The 24,321-nt window shown below is 45.9% G+C and overlaps 1 long non-coding RNA gene across 1 annotated transcript; it reads left to right on the top strand.

Moving 5' to 3' along the window:
• Window positions 1–4,582: 4,582 nt before the first annotated feature.
• On the top strand, window positions 4,583–22,759 carry LOC143766421 (uncharacterized). Its single transcript, XR_013213566.1, has 2 exons — window positions 4,583–4,877; window positions 20,667–22,759. It is a non-coding gene; the product is annotated as an uncharacterized LOC143766421 (long non-coding RNA).
• Window positions 22,760–24,321: the final 1,562 nt, after the last annotated feature.

Genomic DNA, 24,321 nt, shown 5'->3' with positions numbered 1-24,321 from the left:
TTAACAGTAAAAAGAAAGCATTTGCACTACTAAAGCAGGATGGCACCACTGAAGCTCTAAAAAACTATAGGGAGAAAAATACTTTATCTAAAAAACTAATTAAAGCTGCCAAAAAGGAAACAGAGAAGCACATTGCTAAGGAGAGTAAAACTAATCCCAAACTGTTCTTCAACTATATCAATAGTAAAAGAATAAAAACTGAAAATGTAGGCCCCTTAAAAAATAGTGAGGAAAGAATGGTTGTAGATGACGAGGAAAAAGCTAACATATTAAACACCTTCTTCTCCACGGTATTCACGGTGGAAAATGAAATGCTAGGTGAAATCCCAAGAAACAATGAAAACCCTATATTAAGGGTCACCAATCTAACCCAAGAAGAGGTGCGAAACCGGCTAAATAAGATTAAAATAGATAAATCTCCGGGTCCGGATGGCATACACCCACGAGTACTAAGAGAACTAAGTAATGTAATAGATAAACCATTATTTCTTATTTTTAGGGACTCTATAGCGACGGGGTCTGTTCCGCAGGACTGGCGCATAGCAAATGTGGTGCCAATATTCAAAAAGGGCTCTAAAAGTGAACCTGGAAATTATAGGCCAGTAAGTCTAACCTCTACTGTTGGTAAAATATTTGAAGGGTTTCTGAAGGATGTTATTCTGGATTATCTCAATGAGAATAACTTTAACTCCATATCAGCATGGGTTTATGAGAAATCGCTCCTGTCAAACCAATCTAATCAGTTTTTATGAAGAGGTAAGCTATAGGCTGGACCACGGTGAGTCATTGGACGTGATATATCTCGATTTTTCCAAAGCGTTTGATACCGTGCCGCACAAGAGGTTGGTACACAAAATGAGAATGCTTGGTCTGGGGGAAAATGTGTGTAAATGGGTTAGTAACTGGCTTAGTGATAGAAAGCAGAGGGTGGTTATAAATGGTATAGTCTCTAACTGGGTTGCTGTGACCAGTGGGGTACCGCAGGGGTCGGTATTGGGACCTGTTCTCTTCAACATATTCATTAATGATCTGGTAGAAGGTTTACACAGTAAAATATCGATATTTGCAGATGATACAAAACTATGTAAAGCAGTTAATACAAGAGAAGATAGTATTCTGCTACAGATGGATCTGGATAAGTTGGAAACTTGGGCTGAAAGGTGGCAGATGAGGTTTAACAATGATAAATGTAAGGTTATACACATGGGAAGAAGGAATCAATATCACCATTACACACTGAACGGGAAACCACTGGGTAAATCTGACATGGAGAAGGACTTGGGGATCCTAGTTAATGATAAACTTACCTGGAGCAGCCAGTGCCAGGCAGCAGCTGCCAAGGCAAACAGGATCATGGGGTGCATTAAAAGAGGTCTGGATACACATGATGAGAGCATTATACTGCCTCTGTACAAATCCCTAGTTAGACCGCACATGGAGTACTGTGTCCAGTTTTGGGCACCGGTGCTCAGGAAGGATATAATGGAACTAGAGAGAGTACAAAGGAGGGCAACAAAATTAATAAAGGGGATGGGAGAACTACAATACCCAGATAGATTAGCGAAATTAGGATTATTTAGTCTAGAAAAAGACGACTGAGGGGCGATCTAATAACCATGTATAAGTATATAAGGGGACAATACAAATATCTTGCCGAGGATCTGTTTATACCAAGGAAGGTGACGGGCACAAGGGGGCATTCTTTGCGTCTGGAGGAGAGAAGGTTTTTCCACCAACATAGAAGAGGATTCTTTACTGTTAGGGCAGTGAGAATCTGGAATTGCTTGCCTGAGGAGGTGGTGATGGCGAACTCAGTCGAGGGGTTCAAGAGAGGCCTGGATGTCTTCCTGGAGCAGAACAATATTGTATCATACAATTATTAGGTTCTGTAGAAGGACGTAGATCTGGGGATTTATTATGATGGAATATAGGCTGAACTGGATGGACAAATGTCTTTTTTCGGCCTTACTAACTATGTTACTATGTTACTAAGTGCTGTGTTTTTAAAAATTGGTGGTTACGGGCCTACTAACGATGTCTGCCCCTCCCTGGTGTTGACCTCAACTGAATACAGCTGAGCTTCAACCTTCTGGCTCTCATTAAGTGCTGTGTTTTTAAAAATTGGTGGTTACGGCCTACTAACGATGTCTGCCCCTCCCTGGTGTTGACCTCAACTGAATACAGCTGAGCTTCAACCTTCTGGCTCTCATTAAGTGCTGTGTTTTTAAAAATTGGTGGTTACGGCCTACTAACGGTGTCTGCCCCTCCCTGGTGTTGACCTCAACTGAATACAGCTGAGCTTCAACCTTCTGACTCTCATTAAGTGCTGTGTTTTTAAAAATTGGTGGTTACGGGCCTACTAACGGTGTCTGCCCTTCCCTGGTGTTGACTCAACTGAATACAGCTGAGCTTCAACCTTCTGGCTTTTGGCCTACAGTAGCAGATATTAAACTGCATTTGGCCTACTAGTGTGGTTGGGCCCTTAAAACAGTGTCTGCTGCTCTTGGGTTTGCTACTCCACTGAACAAAGCAATGCCGCCTGTTTAGTCCTGTAACCAATTTTGAACTGCATTTAGCCTAATTTATTCTTTGGCTTTATATCTGTTTCCTCCTCATCCTGCCCATTGCCCAGCCACTGCTAGATGAGTCTGCTGGTACATTGACCTAGACCACTACATTCCCCTTTGGACAAAGAGGAAGGTGCAGACGAAAGTGCAGGTTCCTTCATCAGGTGGGGGGGCATACTCGTTGGCGACGTCACTGGCACAGGGCCCCTCAGAGTACGCAAAAGTGTCGCTGCTGGTGGGAGGCGCCCCCGCCATGCAAACACACCGCTGTACTTTGAGGGGCCCTGTGCCAGTGCCAATGCGAACGAGTGGGCCACCCCTGCTTGCTCAGGATCACAGCACTTGCAACGTTGAAATACTTACCTCTCCCTGCTCCACCGCCGTACGTAGTCCATGATTCCTGGGCCCACTAAAACCTTGAACCAGCCCTACCCCCCACAACTTTTGACAAATGACCCCCAAGTTCCAATGAACAACTATTATTATAAAGTTAATTAAGATTGACAAGCTTCAGAAACAAGAATGGATGTTTTTGGCATTATAATGGCCACTGAAGGTGTTTTCCTGGCCTCCACTCACTGCCGACTATGCTTCCCAATTGACTTGCATTGGGTTTCGTGTTTCGGTCGATCCCCGACTTTTAGCGATAATCGGCCGACTGCACTCGACTCGACTCTGGACAAAGTCGGGTTTCACAAAACCCGACTCGATCTTAAAAAAATGAAAGTCGCTCAACCCTAGTGAGCACCAGTAATTTATTATTATGGTGGATTATAGCTCCCCTTACCCAGTTAACAGCAAGGCTCTTTTCTATTCAGCTGAGACTATTTTATTTGGTATTCAATCTATTGTTAGTATAATGCCACAGCCGTTGCTGGGTCACACTGGGCAATGATTTCTAACTAATATAATAGTGGACGGTTCTATTTATTAAAGTCTATAGCAAGATCGTTCTAGTACATATGACAAGCTTACAACCGGGTCTTCCAGCTTACTACTTCTGATATTATGTGCCGCTGTCTCTACTGGGACATGCCTATTTCTCTTACTGCTAGTATCCTATTGGTACTGGCTATCTTTTAGCTGTATTTCATCGATTACTTTCTGTCTGGAAATTTTTTGTCTAGTCTTTGTATGATTTATATTTGAATAAAAATGTATATTTATTGCATAAATCCCTCTCTAATTATTCTGAGATCCACCATATATATGTTTTACAAACAGGGTAAAGCTCCTGTTTAATACTATTTACATGAGGATCCATTTGTTGCTCTTTTGAGCATTTGTCGGTTAAAATGATTGGCCTAGGGGGATAAATTCCGGTTTGGCCACGGAAAATTCTTTTAGGTTATATGATTCTAGGTGGGAGTCTGAAGGACCTGTGATGATGTCAGAAGAGGGAGGGCTCTGAGCTGCCATGTGATGCTCCAGCCTACCCACTTCTGACATCACACAGGTCCTCCCTGTGCACCACAGACAGCTCAGCGTCCAGCACAGGCAGGTAGGCAGCGATCTCCTGGCCCCTGCTGCTGCCTCCTCCTCCCCCGGACACACAGATTCTCCCCGGAATCAGTGCTGGGGAAACTGTGTGTCGCTGCTTAAGTGCAGTATTCATTTGCTGCTCCCGGCTCACCGCTCAGCTGATCGGTGGGCGGGGAGCAGCTAATAAATATTCACTGCACTTAATCAGCGGGGCCATGTGGTTTCCACAGCAGCTGATTCCGGGCAGTGGGGACATCCTGAAGTGGGATAACAGTGCGATCCCACTCGCTGCTGCCCCCCTCCCCACATGCTACATCCGTACTATAAGACGCACCCACACTTTCCTCCCAAATTTGGAGGAAAAAAAGTGCGTCTTATAGTCAGAAAAATAAGGTACTTTTCTTCATTTTTTTTTTGTAATCACTTTTTGAATGGACATTAAACAAGATTTGTTTTATCCACACAATTGAATATTGCTTTCCCTTCTATCCTCATCATGCTCTTACTTGAATAAGTAAGGAAGTCTTATTTTTTCTAACAATATGGCGAGCTTCAGCTGAATCTGATTTGTGTACTTTTATTGTGTGGATTCCTTTTCCTTGCACATGGGGGGGAGGAGAGCTCCGCTAAACACCTGTTGTTCAAGACGCAGGAATTCCACTGTATCACGTCACAAGAGTCAGACAGAACCTAAAGACGAGTGAGGATTCGTGTCTTCAAAGAGCTGCGTGTCCCATCCAGACGGAGGTCCGAGGAATCAGTAAAAAGACACAGGGGACCGTCCATTGATGGTTGGATCAGTCCAGGAGAGGAAAAGATATTCCATAGGTGACAAAATAGATTTTATTCATGATTATTCTAAGAAAAGTAATATAGAGTATAAGTTTGTTTATAGCCATACAGATTCACAATTATGGTCTAGTTTGTATAGCCAATGTGAAGCAGAGAATCTTAAAATTGATAAGAGGTTTTTTTCAGTAAAAAAGTTACAAAGGAAGCTTCAAAATGTCATGCACATGGTCCGAGTGTACAATAATTTAGTCTTTAAGAAAACTGAAACACAAACACATAAAGCATGTGGAGCGCCCCCACACCGCCGCAGGGCCTAGGGGTACCCGGCACCGGGCCTCTAGAGTCTCAGTCCTGGGGTTGTCACGGTGGCTAGACCCTGTCCGTGGCCCTGCCTGTCAGTGGGGGACGTCCGGTGCAATAAGTAGTGGTGTAACGGTGCAGTTGTGGGGTGCAAGTCGCGGTAAATAACGAGGACACCAGGTTGCAGTCTCTTTACCTCTTTACTGGAGATCTCTGAGTCCTCAGTCCAGAATATGGTTCACCAGGCTGCGCAAGTCTGGCCTGGTCCAATGGCACTTCCAGAGTTCTCTTCACAGGTGGAAATCAGTGCCTTCCTTCTTAGCGCTATGTGTTGTAGTCCTTCCCTGCTGTGCTTACGGAAAGTACCCCACAACTGTTGTGTCTGTTTCTTAAGTTCCCTCACAACTCGATTAGATGATGTCCTGCTAATCTTCCGTCCCTCCCTATTGATCGGGTTGGAACGGCACCCGTTTGACGGGTAGGCTCGGAGCTCTTCCGGGACCCTAGAGATGCCCCTCTCCACAAGTTGCCCCCCAAGACTTCATAGGTGATTAAGGTGAGACAGCCCGCCTGTAACTGACTGTCCTGCCGCTGTTTAGAGTATTGCTTAAAGCGAAAAGTTATAATACTCCCTCGGCGTTCCGGCCACCGGTTGTGCGCCTCAGTAGGACGTTGCCTCGTTCTCACAGCACGACTCCTACTGGTATTCTCCTATTGCTTCGATCTCGTTTCTCACTCAGCACAATATATCTCTCTTCTAGTCCTTCCTTAGGGCACCGCCGCTTCTCAGTGCAGGCACGGTCCCATTACTTCCTTCCCTGTAGCCAGGTCTCCATCAGGGTCCCAAACCTGACAGAGGCCCTACCGAATCCTCTTCTGCAACACCCTCTGCCACAAGGTGTTGCCTGGTTCATATCCAGTCAGCTTTCTCCTCTAACTTCCTGCCTGACCCCCAGTTTTACCAGTATGTGAGGAGTGGCCTAATGAATAGCACCCTTAGCTCCCCCTGGTGGCCCGGCTGTGAAATGTATTGGTGTCTGTGATACCTGGTCAGATGAACTCCTTCAGTGCCATCAGACGTACCATAGCTCCCCTTAGCGGCTGAGCCATAGTACTGCAACGACCAGGACTCTGGGGCGCTGCACTCCCCCCTGGTTAAACACAGTACTCCGGGACTGGGAAGAAAACAACAATACAGGTTAGCAAAAAGACATACAATTTTTGTGAGTGCAAATAACAATAAGTATACTTGAACAGGCTTCCCTTTATGGGAGGTTAGGACACTTGAACGTTACAAAACATGGTTAAATAACATAGCAACATGCTATAAATAACTTTTCTTACCCAACCGGGTATTCTACTGAGTATAAATTCTGGAACAATAATTTAACTCTGCCTTTAAGGATGCACACTCTAAATCCATTAAAGACCTTCTTATACACATTATAAGGCTTAAGCAACTGTGCTACATTCTCCTTCTTTAAATCTGCAGGACCGCCTGTCCTAACGGCGCCAGACCTACTGCCTCTCCTTTCTTACAGGACCGCTCCTTTCAGCCCGAGCCTTCTGTCTTTTCCTCAACTATACACAGTATAGGACATAACATTCTTTCAGTTTTAGAAACACTGAGCCATCTACATATGGCTCCTAAGAGGACTCACTACCTAACCTGTCATGATTCCCAATGGCAGGGACATAGGCAAAAAACGGACAAGCTCTAGGAAGGATGGTATCTATAGGTAACCGCGACACTGAACCTAACACGCAACTAAAAGTAGCCAGGGGGTGTGCCTACGTTGTCTCTAGACACCTCACGCCAGCCGGAGAACTAGCTGCCCCTAGTAGAGGAATACACAGACCTGACTTGCCTCCAGGGAAACCCCAAAGGTTATAGTAGCCCCCCACATATAATAACGGTTAGGTAAGAGGAAAACACAAACGCAGTATGAATATAGATTCAGCAAAGTGAGGCCCTCTGACTAGATAGCGGAATATACAAAAGAGGACTTCGCGGTCACCTCAAAAACCCTAAACAGCCATCCTGAAATTACCTTAACTCCGTTGTCAACTCATGACACCGGAGTAGCAATTCCAGATCACTAGAGCTTCCAGCAGCACGAGAAATGTTAATGCATGCTGGACAAAACAAACACAAAAAGCAAAAGGTTCAACTTAGCTGAATTGCAGACTTGGAGCAGGAAGCAAGCAACAAGGTACTCTGATAACATTGATTGCCGGCACTACAATGACTGAGAAGCCAGACTAAATAGGAGACTCCCAATTTCCTAATGGAAACAGGTGCACTGGAAAAACAAGACACCAGTCAACCAGTACCACCAGTAACCACCAGAGGGAGCCCAAAAACAGAATTCACAACAGTACCCCCCCCTTAAGGAGGGGGCACCGAACCCTCATGAGAACCACCAGGGCGATCTGGATGTGCCCTATGAAAGGCGCGAACCAAATCAGAGGCATGAACATCAGAAGCAGTCACCCAAGAATTATCCTCCTGACCGTATCCCTTCCATTTAACCAAATATTGAAGTCTCCGTCTGGAAATGCGAGAGTCCAAAATCTTCTCCACAACATACTCCAATTCACCCTCCACCAGCACAGGAGCAGGAGGCTCAACAGAAGGAACAACCGGTACCTCGTACCTCCGCAACAACGACCGATGGAAGACATTATGAATGGTGAAAGATGCTGGTAGATCCAACCGAAAAGATACAGGATTAAGAATCTCCAAAATCTTATAAGGACCTATAAACCGAGGTTTAAACTTAGGAGAGGAGACCTTCATAGGGACAAAACGAGAAGACAACCACACCAAGTCCCCAACACGGAGACGATGACCCACACGACGATGACGATTAGCAAACTGCTGAGTCTTCTCCTGAGACAACTCCAAATTGTCCACCACATGACTCCAAATCTGGTGTAGTCTATCCACCATGGTGTCCACTCCAGGACAATCCGAAGACTCCACCTGGCCAGATGAAAAACGAGGGTGAAACCCCGAATTGCAAGAGAAAGGAGAAACCAGAGTGGCAGAACTGGCCCGATTATTGAGGGCAAACTCTGCCAACGGCAAAAAGGCGACCCAATCATCCTGATCAGCAGACACAAAACACCTCAAATAAGTCTCCAAGGTCTGATTAGTTCGCTCCGTCTGGCCATTAGTCTGGGGATGGAACGCAGACGAAAAAGATAAATCAATGCCCATCCTGGCACAGAACGCTCGCCAGAACCTAGACACAAATTGAGATCCCCTGTCAGAAACAATGTTTTCCGGGATACCATGTAAACGAACCACATTCTGAAAAAATAAAGGAACCAACTCCGATGAAGAAGGCAATTTGGGCAAGGGTACCAAATGAACCATCTTAGAAAAATGGTCACACACCACCCAAATGACAGACATTTTCTGAGAAACCGGGAGATCCGAGATAAAGTCCATAGAGATGTGCGTCCACGGCCTCTTCGGAATAGGCAAGAACAACAACAATCCACTAGCCCGAGAACAGCAAGGCTTGGCCCGAGCACAAACATCACAAGACTGCACAAAGGTACGCACATCCCGAGACAGGGAAGGACACCAGAAGGATCTGGCCACCAAATCTCTGGTACCAAAAATTCCAGGGTGACCTGCCAACACAGAAGAATGAACCTCTGAGATGACTCTACTGGTCCACTCATCTGGAACAAACAATCTCCCAGGCGGACAACGATCAGGCTTATCAGTCTGAAACTCCTGCAAAGCACGTCGCAAGTCTGGGGAGACAGCAGACAAAATCACTCCATCCTTAAGGATACCCGTAGGCTCAGAATCCCCAGAGGAGTCAGGCTCAAAACTCCTAGAAAGAGCATCTGCCTTCACATTTTTCGAGCCCGGCAAGTATGAAACCACAAAATTAAACCGGGAGAAAAACAAAGACCAGCGCGCCTGTCTAGGATTCAGACGCCTGGCAGACTCAAGGTAAATCAGATTCTTGTGATCAGTCAAGACCACCACCTGATGTCTAGCACCCTCAAGCCAATGACGCCACTCCTCAAATGCCCACTTGATAGCCAAGAGCTCCCGATTACCGACATCATAATTTCGCTCGGCGGGCGAAAACTTTCGAGAGAAGAATGCACATGGTCTCATCACTGAGCAATCGGGACCTTTCTGCGACAAAACCGCCCCTGCTCCAATCTCGGAAGCATCAACCTCAACCTGAAATGGGAGCGAAACATCAGGCTGGCGCAACACAGGGGCAGAAGAAAAGCGGCGCTTAAGCTCCCGAAAGGCCTCCACAGCCGCAGAGGACCAATTGGCAACATCAGCACCCTTCTTAGTCAAATCAGTCAGGGGTCTAGCCACACTTGAAAACCCAGTTATAAATCGACGATAGAAATTAGCAAAGCCCAAGAACTTCTGAAGACTCTTCAGGGAAGTAGGCTGCGTCCAATCACAAATAGCCCGAACCTTTACAGGATCCATCTCAACAGAAGAAGGGGAAAAAATATACCCCAAAAAGGAGATCTTCTGAACCCCAAAAATGCACTTTGAACCCTTTACAAACAAAGAATTGGACCGCAAAACCTGAAAAACGTTCCTAACCTGTTGAACATGCGACTCCCAGTCATCCGAAAAAATCAAAATATCATCCAAATACACAATCATAAATTTATCCAGGTATTTACGGAAAATATCGTGCATAAAGGACTGAAAGACTGAAGGAGCATTAGAAAGACCAAAAGGCATTACCAAATACTCAAAATGGCCCTCGGGCGTATTAAATGCAGTTTTCCACTCATCTCCCTGCTTAATCCGCACCAAATTATACGCACCCCGAAGATCAACCTTAGAGAACCACTTTGCCCCTTTAATACGAGCAAATAAATCAGTCAATAGTGGCAAAGGATACTGATATTTGACTGTAATCTTATTCAACAAGCGATAATCAATACAGGGCCTCAGGGAGCCATCCTTTTTACCCACGAAAAAAAAACCTGCTCCTAAAGGGGATGAGGATGGACGGATATGTCCCTTTTCCAAGGACTCCTTAATATACTCTCGCATAGCAGCATGCTCAGGCACAGACAGATTGAACAAACGACCCTTGGGAAACTTGCTGCCAGGAATCAATTCTATAGCGCAATCACAATCCCGATGAGGGGGAAGAGAACAAGTTTAGGCTCCTCAAAAACATCACAAAAATCAGACAAAAATGCTGGAATTTCAGAGGGAGTAGATGAAGCAATGGCAACCAAAGGTACTTCCCCATGAGCCCCCCGACATCCCCAGCTTAACACAGACATTGTTTTCCAGTCAAGGACTGGATTATGAGTTTGCAACCATGGCAATCCAAGCACTAAGACATCATGCAAGTTATGCAACACAAGGAAGCGAATCACCTCCCGATGGTCAGGAGTCATACACATAGTCACTTGTGTCCAGAATTGTGGTTTATTCCTAGCCAAAGGTGTGGAGTCGATACCCTTCAGAGGGATAGGAACTTCCAAAGGCTCTAGGCTAAACCCACAGCGTCTGGCAAAGGACCAATCCATAAGACTCAAGGAAGCGCCAGAATCCACATAGGCATCCACAGTGATAGATGATAATGAACAGATCAAAGTTACAGACAAAATAAACTTAGATTGTAAGGTGCCAATTGAAAAAGACTTATCAACCTTTTTTGTGCGTTTAGAGCATGCTGATATAACATGAGCAGAATCACCACAGTAGAAGCACAACCCATTTTTGCGCCTATAGTTCTGCCGTTCACCTCTGGACAGAATTCTATCACATTGCATAATCTCTGGTGCCTGCTCAGAAGACACTGCCAAATGGTGCACAGGTTTGCGCTCCCGCAAACGCCGATCAATCTGAATAGCCATAGTCATGGATTCATTCAGACCTGTGGGTGTAGGAAACCCCACCATGACATCTTTAACGGCGTCAGAGAGACCTTCTCTGAAATTCGCCGCCAGGGCACACTCATTCCACTGAGTAAGCACAGACCATTTTCGAAATTTTTGACAATATATTTCAGCTTCATCATGCCCTTGAGAGAGGGCTATCAAGGCCTTTTCAGCCTGAATCTCCAAATTAGGTTCCTCATAGAGCAACCCCAGTGCCAGAAAAAACGCATCCACACTGAGCAGCGCAGGATCCCCTGGTGCCAATGCAAATGCCCAATTCTGGGGGTCACCCCGCAACAAGGAAATAACAATTTTAACCTGCTGAGCAGAATCTCCAGCGGAGCGAGATCTCAGAGAAAGATACAATTTACAATTGTGCTTAAAATTCAAAAAACGAGATCTATCTCCAGAAAAGAACTTGGGTATAGGGATCTTGGGTTCAGACATAGGAGCATGTATAACATAGTCTTGGATATTTTGAACCTTAGAAGCGAGAGTATTCAGGTTTGAAGCTAAACTCTGGACATCCATCTCTCAACAGCAGAGATATGAGCCATTCAGGGGTTAAGAGGAGAGAAAAAAAAAAAAACAGCAGACTGCAATTATGGCTAGACAGAACTGAATAAAAAAAAAAAAAGTGTCAGAAACTTATTTTTTCTCTCTTTCTTCAGCCAATACTCTTAATACATTAGGCCGGCAATACTGTCATGATTCCCAATGGCAGGGACATAGGCAAAAAACGGACAAGCTCTAGGAAGGATGGTATCTATAGGTAACCGCGACACTGAACCTAACACGCAACTAAAAGTAGCCAGGGGGTGTGCCTACGTTGTCTCTAGACACCTCGCGCCAGCCGGAGAACTAGCTGCCCCTAGTAGAGGAATACACAGACCTGACTTGCCTCCAGGGAAACCCCAAAGGTTATAGTAGCCCCCCACATATAATAACGGTTAGGTAAGAGGAAAACACAAACGCAGTATGAATATAGATTCAGCAAAGCGAGGCCCTCTGACTAGATAGCGGAATATACAAAAGAGGACTTCGCGGTCACCTCAAAAATCCTAAACAGCCATCCTGGAATTACCTTAACTCCGTTGTCAACTCATGACACCGGAGTAGCAATTCCAGATCACTAGAGCTTCCAGCAGCACGAGAAATGTTAATGCATGCTGGACAAAACAAACACAAAAAGCAAAAGGTTCAACTTAGCTGAATTGCAGACTTGGAGCAGGAAGCAAGCAACAAGGTACTCTGATAACATTGATTGCCGGCACTACAATGACTGAGAAGCCAGACTAAATAGGAGACTCCCAATTTCCTAATGGAAACAGGTGCACTGGAAAAACAAGACACCAGTCAACCAGTACCACCAGTAACCACCAGAGGGAGCCCAAAAACAGAATTCACAACACTAACCCCTACGGGTTCACTTTCTGTCCCCTGCGACGCATTTTCAACTCTTTCCTTACAATGAACTGGCTTTCTACGGAGGACTCAGGGTCTACCTTCTATCCCCATTTCCTATCAACATTATCAAATATCAAACTTCCATCATTACTTTTCTTACTGGCAGGTATGCAGGACACTATTTCTACCCCTACGGGTCTGCTGCATCTTTCTTCTACCCTTCTTTCCGAAAACATCATCTGCATTTCCTTACAATTAACCAATCAAATACATACAACTTTTACATGTAAGAATCATCATCACTTTTGCTCGTCAAAACGTTATTGCTATCCATCAGTCTTAAAGCAATATGGTTCTTCAAACGTAAACGTGGATGTCCCCTTTAAGAAGGGACCAAGTCTTTAGGAGGTAGCATTTCTTCTCTAGCTACCAGTCCATACCCAGCAAAGGCTCCGGTACGGTATCTTCGTAAAGAGTCTCTTTCCAAGTAAAACCAGTAGGAAGCGCCTTTAAGAAGGTGCGAACTATATACAAGAAGTTTGTATCATGCACTGTTCATGATTGCGGCAGTTTTTTTATATCATCGTAGAAAAATAGCAAAAACAAACAAACAAAGAACAGTAGGGATCCCGGGTCAACAAAGGGATCCGTTGAAGAATTAACCCTGGACGGGTTTAGCAGCAAACAGTCAGGAAAACAAAGAACTATTTACATTTTTAAAGCATTCATGCTTACTCATTTGGGCGCAGCAGGTGGTTTCCTACCGGGCCTCACCAGGCCAACGGGCCGCGCTGCCTCACCAGGAAGTGGTTCTGGTCCCAGCAACGACAAGATCCCTCGCCGTGATGCTCTTCTCACCGAGGATCCTGCACGCTCCCAAGGCACATGGTGGGTCCGGGTTCCCTGCTGCTCTGCCGGGTCAGGTTCTTTTGCCTTTTCGGCAGGAGGTTCATCATCGGATGTTTCAGCGGCGGCCTGGAGCGCAACGCATCGCTGGACGCCCCGCACCATCCAGCCAGCTTCACCGGTGACCGGGTGTAAGTCACGGCATCACCGGGCTCCAAGTCGCGAGCAAACCTTCCTCCGCAGTGCTCGACCTCCTTCCGGTCCACGTGAACTTGTAGCGGCTCCCCGATCTCCTGTATAACCCCTCGTCCATATCGGGGGTTGAAGGAGACCACTACACCCCAGTGAGACGATGGGACTTCCACGACGGTGGTCAAATCAACCTGGGCCGCCGGTTGTGGTCGGTTTCGCCATGCTGTCATCAAGCGCCGCAGGTGCTCGGCCTCCGGTACCATCTTCAGGCCTGGTGTCTGCAGCGCAGCTTCAGCCACGGCTGGGTCAGGAGAAGCAGGGGACACCGGAGTCAATCGGACTTCCGTGGGTTGGCCCAGCCGAGCGAGCACGCGGGTCTCGGCCTCCACGCGGCGCGCTATCTGGCGGGCCTCGGCGGCAGCCACACACTCCTCTGATGGTGGCAAGGGGGATCGGCCCATTGGGAGCTCCGTAAGGGTCAGTCCCCGCAACGCTGGCGCATCTGGGGCTGTGTCGGGCGGTGCAGCCTCCGGCTGGATCAGGTCAGTCCCCCGCGGGATTCTCGGTGTCGCCATCTTTTCTCCTTCGGTGCCTTCTTCCCGCGGTCTCTTTCGTGGGCGGCCCCGTCTCCATGGTCTCCACCCTCCAAACAGGATCAGGAGGCGGACCTCGGCCATTGACGGACACGTCCTCAGGACCAGGAAATGTTTAGACTGGGCGGCCATTGTCCTTCGTGCTCTCTAGCCGGTCTACGCCTACTCCACGCCCCTCTTCTTCTCTGGCGCCTCTCTTCAGCGCTGCAATGGCGGCAGTTTTGGCGGTTAACAGCACAGCACAGTCCATTCAATAAAGTACAGTCCAAGCACAACAAATCACAGTTCCAAGGCACACATGACCTGATTCTTCAGGCTTAAGTAGATCCTGTTCGTGACGCCAAGTTGGAGCGCCCCCACACCGCCGCAGGGCCTAGGGGTACCCGGCACCGGGCCTCTAGAGTCTCAGTCCTGGGGTTGTCACGGTGGCTAGACCCGGTCCGTGGCCCTGCCTGTCAGTGGGGGACGTCCGGTGCAATAAGTAGTGGTGTAACGGTGCAGTTGTGGGGTGCAAGTCGCGGTAAATAACGAGGACACCAGGTTGCAGTCTCTTTACCTCTTTACTGGAGATCTCTGAGTCCTCAGTCCAGAATATGGTTCACCAGGCTGCGCAAGTCCGGCCTGGTCCAATGGCACTTCCAGAGTTCTCTTCACAGGTGGAAATCAGTGCCTTCCTTCTTAGCGCTATGTGTTGTAGTCCTTCCCTGCTGTGCTTACGGAAAGTACCCCACAACTGTTGTGTCTGTTTCTTAAGTTCCCTCACAACTCGATTAGAGGATGTCCTGCTAATCTTCCGTCCCTCCCTATTGATCGGGTTGGAACGGCACCCGTTTGACGGGTAGGCTCGGAGCTCTTCCGGGACCCTAGAGATGCCCCTGTCCACAAGTTGCCCCCCAAGACTTCATAGGTGATTAAGGTGAGACAGCCCGCCTGTAACTGACTGTCCTGCCGCTGTTTAGAGTATTGCTTGAAGCGAAAAGTTATAATACTCCCTCGGCGTTCTGGCCACCGGTTGTGCGCCTCAGTAGGACGTTGCCTCGTTCTCACAGCACGACTCCTACTGGTATTCTCCTATTGCTTCGATCTCGTTTCTCACTCAGCACAATATATCTCTCTTCTAGTCCTTCCTTAGGGCACCGCCGCTTCTCAGTGCAGGCACGGTCCCATTACTTCCTTCCCTGTAGCCAGGTCTCCATCAGGGTCCCAAACCTGACAGAGGCCCTACCGAATCCTCTCCTGCAACACCCTCTGCCACAAGGTGTTGCCTGGTTCATATCCAGTCAGCTTTCTCCTCTAACTTCCTGCCTGACCCCCAGTTTTACCAGTATGTGAGGAGTGGCCTAATGAATAGCACCCTTAGCTCCCCCTGGTGGCCCGGCTATGAAATGTATTGGTGTCTGTGATACCTGGTCAGATGAACTCCTCCAGTGCCATCAGACGTACCATAGCTCCCCTTAGCGGCTGAGCCATAGTACTGCAACGACCAGGACTCTGGGGCGCTGCACATGTACCATCACACAAGACATTGGTCATACTGACACACAAGGTGACACACAAGAGTCTGACGGGGATTACTTGGATTGTCCAAATTGTTTTGTATTTGTCAGAACATATTGAACAATTGGAAGATCAAATTGATACTCGAGCAGAATTATTGTCCAAATTGCGCCAAGACATAAAAAAGGCTTCTGTTGTTAGAAGATCAAACCAACATAAAGACAATTCCGCCACATCATTTGTACCAGACACACAAGATCCAGATGTTTCAATAGAAAATTTACAGACAGATGAACTACAACGGAAAAAATTCCATGACAGAGCAGCATGAATTAATCTGAAAATACACGATCAGTTAATGAAAATTGCAAAAGACATTCCAAACTTCAATGACAAGATGGATGCCTTTTATAATGCGGACATTTTTTATTAAACACAGATAAATTTTGTCTTAAAGAAGTTGTCCACTACTATAACCTTTTTTTTTCATAAATCTTGCTATTATGTGCCACTGAAAACATCTACTGTGTTTATTTTAGCAATATTACCTTTTATCATGCTGTAGCAGCACATCTTTAGTGCTGGATTCAGCTCTCATGGGGTTAATCGACAACTTCCTTTCTCCTGAGTTATTGTGCTCTAATACTACAAGTTCCATGATGCATTGCACTGGCCACTAAGCCCGAACCTACGACACCCACTCCAAAACACACCCCAACCCCTCCCTCCTCTCCCCCTCTATCTTCCAAAAGATTTGTGATGTCATTTCTGTCCAACCTCCTCTTTTACATTTGTCCAACCCACACTCTGTGAAGGAACAAATTATGAAAGGTTCTCCATTTTGTGCTAGATTCTCCATTTTGTGTTTTTGACTCCATTTTCTTGTTGCTTAAAGATAAATTCTGTTGTTTAATTAGGTAAAAGGTTATAGCTGCCATGAAGTAAATTTATCTTATTGTTCACAAGCCTGTTATTCAACTAGGCTATTGTTCATAATTGGTATAAAGACCTTGAGTCTTCTGACTCCAGCCAGATAAGAGATTCGGGGGGTGTATCACTATACAAGACTGAGGCATCTGTTAGAAAAACACATACTGTGCCAAAAAGACATGACCATATCTGTAGTTTCCATTTATTTTTCCTGTATCCTCATGGGTTAAGTTTTTCCTGCATTCTTATAGGTTAAGAACTGTGAGCGTGTTCTTATGCTGATTGGTTGAAGTATAATTTCTATGACAATGAAAACTCATATACAAAATAAACGGGGGCCAGAGATCTGCTCGATCCCCCATACAGAGACACACGTCTCCGTCTGGTCATTTTCAGTTGCCGGCAACATCTTGTATATTAATTTGGAAATCACTGGGTTAACCGTGAAGGATCACTTTAGATCCTCCCTCAACAGTTGGCGCCCGTTAACGTGGGGCTCCAAACAGGAACAACGCTTCTGCCCCCCGGAGGACAACAAGACAAAGGACCCTCGGACCGGACGCAGGCACTGGAAAATTGGGACTGATCATCCCCCACAACAACCACGGTAAGTTGGCAGTTATACTGTCCAGACTGACCGTTTGGTGTGGTTTTCCTGTGTTTGTTGCTGCAAAGAGGATCTGAGGTTTGTCCCCGGAGGTGGGATGATTCTTGGGTGGAATCATATAGAGGTGTAGTTCCGTTGGAAGCCCAGTGCTCGAACCGTACCTCATAAGGGACGGACACCCCGGATTGACCAGTGATGTAATTGTCTTTACAGTCAAAATATCCTGAATTCCTGATTACTGTTAGAATCAGGCACGGTGAGGTGATCCAAGATTGGGTAGGATGCGTAACTCAGGAATCATATATTTATATATGTCCAGGGGTGTCCGGAGGGTTAAGTCTAAGACGCCCTCCTCCTTTCACTGAGTACCGCGTTTTTGGGTTGTCCCAGTGGGGGACAGAGAGAGACCCAGTGGAATAAAACCATAAGGCCGTCGGTATTATGCACAACTAAGAAGGATATTTAGCTCTAAAGGAGAATCCGTTTTTGTGGAAGGAAAAGAAGTCTTTGAAGTTGTATTATGAATCTGATATTGTTAGCCCAAAAATGGGGAAAATATTCTCAATTATAGGTTTTTCTAAGATGTTCTGGTATGTGAATTGTGTGATGAAGGTTTCGTAGACTCCTTTCTCTGCGCTGAGGAATGCTGTGATTTTCCTTATCTCCTTTTTCTGGTGAGGAGGGGGCATATGCCTGCGCTCTTCAATTTCTCTCTATTTTCTTTGCGTAGTACACGCTGGTAGATTTGTGTTTTGTTTAAGGCGACAATATTGTTTGAAGTACAAAGAAATATAATCTGGAAAATTGAAAGTGAAATCTAGTGTCTAGTTTTAGAAGGAAATTTGTAAGTGATTGAAAGATTGGTAAAAGCAAGTTGAGTGGTTGATATATAGCAAATTGAGGATCAACAGAGGAAGTGAATTCTGATGAATAATGTGTCAGAAAGACAAACAATTAAAAATGATGATCTGGAACAGGGGGTCTCCCTGCTTGATGATAAGGTCCCTCCCCAGGAAATCAAGCCTCTTCTCCCGACTGTAAGCTCTGTGCCCCTCAATCCCAAAGCATCAATATATACTGGGTTGCCAAAACTTAGTGCGCGTCCACCCTATGATCTTGACGGGTGGATTTGTGATGTATGCGGAGTTACTAATTCTCAGTGTAGAGAGGTCTGTTACAATTGTGGAGCGAGGAGATCCAGGGTCGTAGCCCCCACCTTTCCCTTGCTAAACGCTGACAGTATCTATTATCGGCCACTGCCAGAACCAGCCACAGCAATTCCCCGCTCCAATTCCAGCCCCCCCTCACAGCTGCAATGAAGCAGCTCCCCTTATCAGCGGTTCATGTAACAGACTCCAACTCCAGTCCTCCCACCTTATATGAATTCAGTTCCCTACTCAAATATTTCTTTTAACCCTATGTCTGGGAATCTCAGTCCCCAGCCTCGTCATGTCAATTTTCAGACCAAGAGCTTGTTTTAATGGGTGTAAATGGCAGACCCCCCCAGCCCGGAAAGGCCCCTACATCTCCTCTTCCCGTGAAACCTTCACACTTACAAGGCCAGACTCTCCAAGAACCTGAAGTTTGGTTTCCCTGTCATTCACGCTACTACATTACACCTCAGGGCTCCCAGGTTCTTTTCTCAGTGGGGTATGGGGACATAATTACCCACCAGGTGGGAGCCATAGTGAACCCAGCTAATTCTACCCTGTCACATAGAGGTGGTTTGGCCCAACAGATAGCCAACAGGGAAGCCCAGTCATAGTCCAAGAGTGTCAGGCCTACCTTGCCGCTTATGGCCCCTTGCAACCAGGAGAGGCTATGGCCACCCCACACGATGTACATAGTATCCTTAATCAAGTACAACCTGGCCACATGTCCATGGCTGGACAGCTGCGACTTCGGTGTGCTATTCTCATGCCTACTAATGTGATTTTGAAAAGGTGCACTGTCCTGAACCCCGCTACTCTTCTCCTAGTTCCTATGGATCCAAAGGGGGGAGGAGTAGGTGACATGAAAAAGGACACTTTTTTTCTTTCTAGAATGGATCCAGAGGAACAAGATTAGGTTTCCAAACTATATGATTGTCAAGAATTGATGTCTCAGGAAACGGCTGGTCTCTAGTGTGCCTATTCTAATGCTGATTTTGAGCTTTTTGTAGATGGATCCCGTCACCAAGATGACCAAGGACGCTTCTGTACCAGATATGCTGTGGTCTCAGAACATGAGGTAATCAAGGCAGAGTCAATGCCAGCTCATATGTCTGCACAAGAAGCAGAGCTCAAGGCGCTCATAGAAGCGTGCAAACTAGCAGAAGGTAAGACTGTAAATATCTACACTGAGTCCAGGTATGCCTTTGGCATTGCACATGATTATGGGCCTATCTGGAGAGCCAGGGCTTTCCTGACAGCAAATGGCCACCCCATTAAACGTGCTGAGGCAGTCCAGCAACTTATGAATGCACTACAGTTTCCCACCCAAGCAGGCATCATAAAGGTAAAGGCACATACCAAAGGCACTGATGGACGGACAAAGGGTAACGCACTGGCAGACCAGGCTGCCAAGAAAGCAGCAAGCACTCCTGTAGCCTCTAAAGTACATCACCTAGACACCCCACCATCTCCACTTGTGTCAAAAGGCATCTTAGCCCGGTTACAAGAACAGGCAAGTAAGGAGGAGAAAGATAGGTGGCAAAGGATAGGGGCTTGCTCTGATACTGTCACTGGACTATGGGGGAGGGGTGAAAAGGTCTGCCTACCACAGGTACTGTACCCAATGATGGCACAGGTTCTGCACGGGAATGTGCACCACTCGAAGACGGCCATGTGTGACACCCTACAGAAACAATGGATTGCCCCCGAGTTTTCCACCTGCGTAGAAAGGCAGGTACAGAGCTGCATGATATGTGCCACACATAATCAGGGTAGGACAGTGAAAACTCCATCCAAACACACTCCCCGGCCCCTTTACCCATTCCAGAGACTGTAGATTGATTATATTCAGTTACCCAGGGTAGGGACGTATGAGTATGTGTTGGTCTGCATTGATTTATTTTCAGGTTGGCCAGAAGCCTACCCAGTTGCCAAAGCTACGGCTAAGACAACGGCGAAGAAACTGATGGCTGAGATCATATGCAGGTATGGAGTTCCTGAAGTCATTGAAAGCGATTGGGGTTCCCAATTTACTGGAGAGATCATGTCAGAGGTAATGGCAGCACTGGGGGTAAGTCAAGCATTGCATACTCCATCCACAGAGTAGTGGAAGAGTGGAGAGACTAAATGGAACTCTTAAGCCTAAAATCCAGAAGGCAATGGCAGAGACTGGTAAACCATGGACAGAATGCCTTCCTCTAGCATTGTTTTCAGTAAGATATACCCCAAACAGGAAGACAGGACTGTCACGTTTGAGATTCTGTTTGGCAGGAGCCCCAATCTTGAATGTTTCCACAACAGTTGCAGCTCAAGTATCAGAACTTGACTAGCTATGTGCAGGCCTTACATGGACACCTTGCCAAAGTGCATTTAACTGTCTTCAGTTCTCTTCCAGACCCAGACAAGGTTCCTGGACACCATCCCTTTGTGCCAGGAGACCCGGTGTATGTGAAAAAGTTTGTGCGCAGAGATTGTCTCCAGCCGAGATTTGAAGGACCCCACACGGTGATCCTGGTCACCCCCCACTGCAGTAAAACTTGAAGGAAAGAGCACCTGGATCCACGTATCGCACTGTAAAAGAGACCGAACCAGTGTTTAGTCACAGTAGTGACTGAAGGGAAATGTTGCTGTTGTTTTTGATCCTGGAACTGAGGGCTATCCTCGCCCCTACCTTTTCGGCCCCTATTGCAAAAATAAGAATTCTGGCCCCACTATTCTCTGGGTAAACCTGACAGCCCCGGTGAATATCTGGCGATTTGATTTCTGTGATGTAGTCAAGTGCCTCGAGACTGAACGGGTGGTAGAGGGGATCATCCAGTTTTATATATGTGTTACCAGAAATGACAACAATAACTGTTATTATTGGACAGATGCTGCCTGGAATACGGGAGATGATTGGGGATATAAACCTAGCGAAGCCATGTTTCCCAAGGATGGGACGGGTAGGAGTCTTCGTGAGAGAATGCATCTAACAGCCCTTCTGCAACCACTTAGGGGCTGTAAATGGGGTAAAAGTTGTCACCTCCTCCTCCTAAATCTTGAAAGCCCCCAATCTGCTGACCTGCAGACATTTGTACTGGGAAGGCATTATAATTATGTATTTAGTAGTGGATACCATGGGAATTTAGGCCATATACAGCTCCAGGATATTAGCTTCAGACCAACCAAGGCCCCTGTTACCAGTACACCTAAAACAGGTCCGGGTGAGCGTTTGCAAAATGTAGTTAATGAAGTGATCCCCATTCCAGGTCTCAGTTGGCAAGAGGTTTTCTCCATAGAAACACAAACAGCCCCAAGGAAAAACCTGTGGTTAGAATGGGTGAGATACAATGTAAGAGTCCAGAATATCTCTGTAGGATGTATTGCTTGTGCTGCTGCGAATACACACCTATACACACATGCATTGCTTTTTCCTGATAACAACACCACCGCCTGTGTCATGAATTTGTTGAAAGGTTTGAAGCCCACTGATTGCCCAGATTATGTCCCACTAATTCATAAGGAACCTAGACTAAAGGTCCCAGGAGAAGTAACCGTATTAGCTGACAATTACACCTGCTATAATTCCCACGACACCACAGGTACACCAGTAGGGATCTTCGAGACAAGTTTCTGCAAAGAGAACAGTTCCTTAGATACTGATTTGCTAATTAAACATACACAATATATGTACACCAAAGATACCTGATGAACCTACCAGAAAGAGGAGAAGTTTTGATCAGCTCCACATGAGTTATGAAGAAGATCCACTAGTATATATTGATACCATTGGAGTGCCAAGGGGGTGCCTGACCAGTTTAAAGCCCAGAACCAGATTTATGCTGGCTTTGCTTCTACAATCCCACAAGTGCAGATTAATAAAAATGTTGAATGGATCAAATATATATATTACAGTGAACAAAGATTTGTCAATTATAGCTGTGATGCCTTCCAGGGTATAGTTGAGGATTTGGGCCCTAACACTTGTATGACCCGTGCTGCAACCCGACCTAAGAGAATTACACTGAATCCTGTCCAGACAAGATCACACGTAGTGATATAAGAAGCTGACACAGGATTGTGGTTGGTGGATAGTGGAGACATTAACTTTTGGGAGTAGGCTGACAGTAATCCTTTTGGGAAGGAGCTGTAGACCAGCATGTCATGTCGCCCCCACCACCAGAGAACCAACCACATCAGGTAGGGTAAGACAGATACAGGAGTATTATCCCTGGAGGCCCTCTGACTAGCTAACTACGCAAAGCAATTGGCTGACTCTGAGAACCAACCTTTCTCATTTTACAAACAAATAATGACAATATGATAGATGTATAAGTACACCTGGGCAGGCCTAGGTAGTTAGTGAAAGCAATCCCGACTGGCACCTTCCTCAATCAAGAAGTAGACCCACCAGAGTACGATGGTACTGATCCAGGGGAGATCCCTAAATATGTCCCCCTCAAGAGAGTAGACAGAACCCCCCATTTTCAGATGATGCTAAGAGATTTAGTTTAGGGACAGTGGGAGAACTCCATGTGACGTTAGTGAAGGGTTCAGCTGCCTGGAGGCCTCTCGCTAGGGGAGAGTTTCTGAGGTGTCTGGATGAAGAAATCCACCTCCCCTTTTCCCATCACATGGACAGTCTCGAAAGATCTTTCTTTAAGGGAAAAACTTAGTGTTTAGGGGGGATTGTCAAGGTGAAAATATATTTTCTTATATACTTTTTGTACTGCTATATCGTATACTGTGAAATAATAAGATTTTTCCCTCGCTTGTAGATATTAATGAAACTGTATTTAAAATGGCTGGTAACATGGCACCAGTCATGTGAAGACCAGTACCCCTCGAGCTTAGAGCTTGGGATAGTATATCTGATGCTGGACATTAATTAACAAAATTTATCTAGGGGGGAATGTGAAGGAACAAATTATGAAAGGTTCTCCATTTTGTGCTAGATTCTCCATTTTGTGTTTTTGACTCCATTTTCTTGTTGCTTAAAGATAAATTCTGTTGTTTAATTAGGTAAAAGGTTACAGCTGCCATGAAGTAACTTTATCTTGTTGTTCACAAGCCTGTTATTCAACTAGGCTATTGTTCATAATTGGTATAAAGACCTTGAGTCTTCTGACTCCAGCCAGATAAGAGATTCGGGGGTGTATCACTATACAAGACTGAGGCATCTGTTAGAAAAACACATACTGTGCCAAAAAGACATGACCATATCTGTAGTTTCCATTTATTTTTCCTGTATCCTCATGGGTTAAGTTTTTCCTGCATTCTTATAGGTTAAGAACTGTGAGCGTGTTCTTATGCTGATTGGTTGAAGTATAATTTCTATGACAATGAAAACTCGTATACAAAATAAACGGGGGCCAGAGATCTGCTCGATCCCCCATACAGAGACACACGTCTCCGTCTGGTCATTTTCAGTTGCCGGCAACACCTTGTATATTAATTTGGAAATCACTGGGTTAACCGTGAAGGATCACTTTAGATCCTCCCTCAACAACTCCATTACACACAGATAGAGGGAAAGACAGATAAATAACAGATAGATAGATAGATAGATAGATAGATAGATAGATAGATAGATAGATAGATGTCTATTTCCATAGATATGTCCATATCCATGTTTCTAAACCCCTTCACCCCTGGAGCTTTTTTCGTTTATCGCTCCCCTTCTTTCCAGAGCCATAATTTTTCTGTCAATATGGCCATGTGGGGGCTTATCTTTTGCGGGACAAGTTTTACTTTTGAACGACACCATTGGTTTTTCCATGTCGTGTAGCAGAAAATGTGAAAAAAATTCAAAGTGCAATGAAATGGCAAAAAAAGTGCAATCTCACACTTGTTTTTTGCTTGGCTATTTTGCTAGGTTCACTAAATGCTAAGGCTGTGTGCAAACGTTGCAGATCTGATTGCAGATCCGCAGCGTTTTTTGCCGCCCTGAATTGCATCAAATCCGCAGTGTGGTGCACAACCAATGTAAGTCTATGGGAGTCGCAGACTTGTGCACATGCTGCGGAAAAAGCCACACCAAAACGCAGCTTTTTTTTCTCGCAGCATGTCAC

The sequence above is a fragment of the Ranitomeya variabilis genome, chromosome 4 (genome assembly GCF_051348905.1).
Source record: "Ranitomeya variabilis isolate aRanVar5 chromosome 4, aRanVar5.hap1, whole genome shotgun sequence".
In the NCBI taxonomy this organism is placed as follows: domain Eukaryota; kingdom Metazoa; phylum Chordata; class Amphibia; order Anura; family Dendrobatidae; genus Ranitomeya; species Ranitomeya variabilis.
This window is presented reverse-complemented; position numbering and strand designations above follow the sequence as displayed.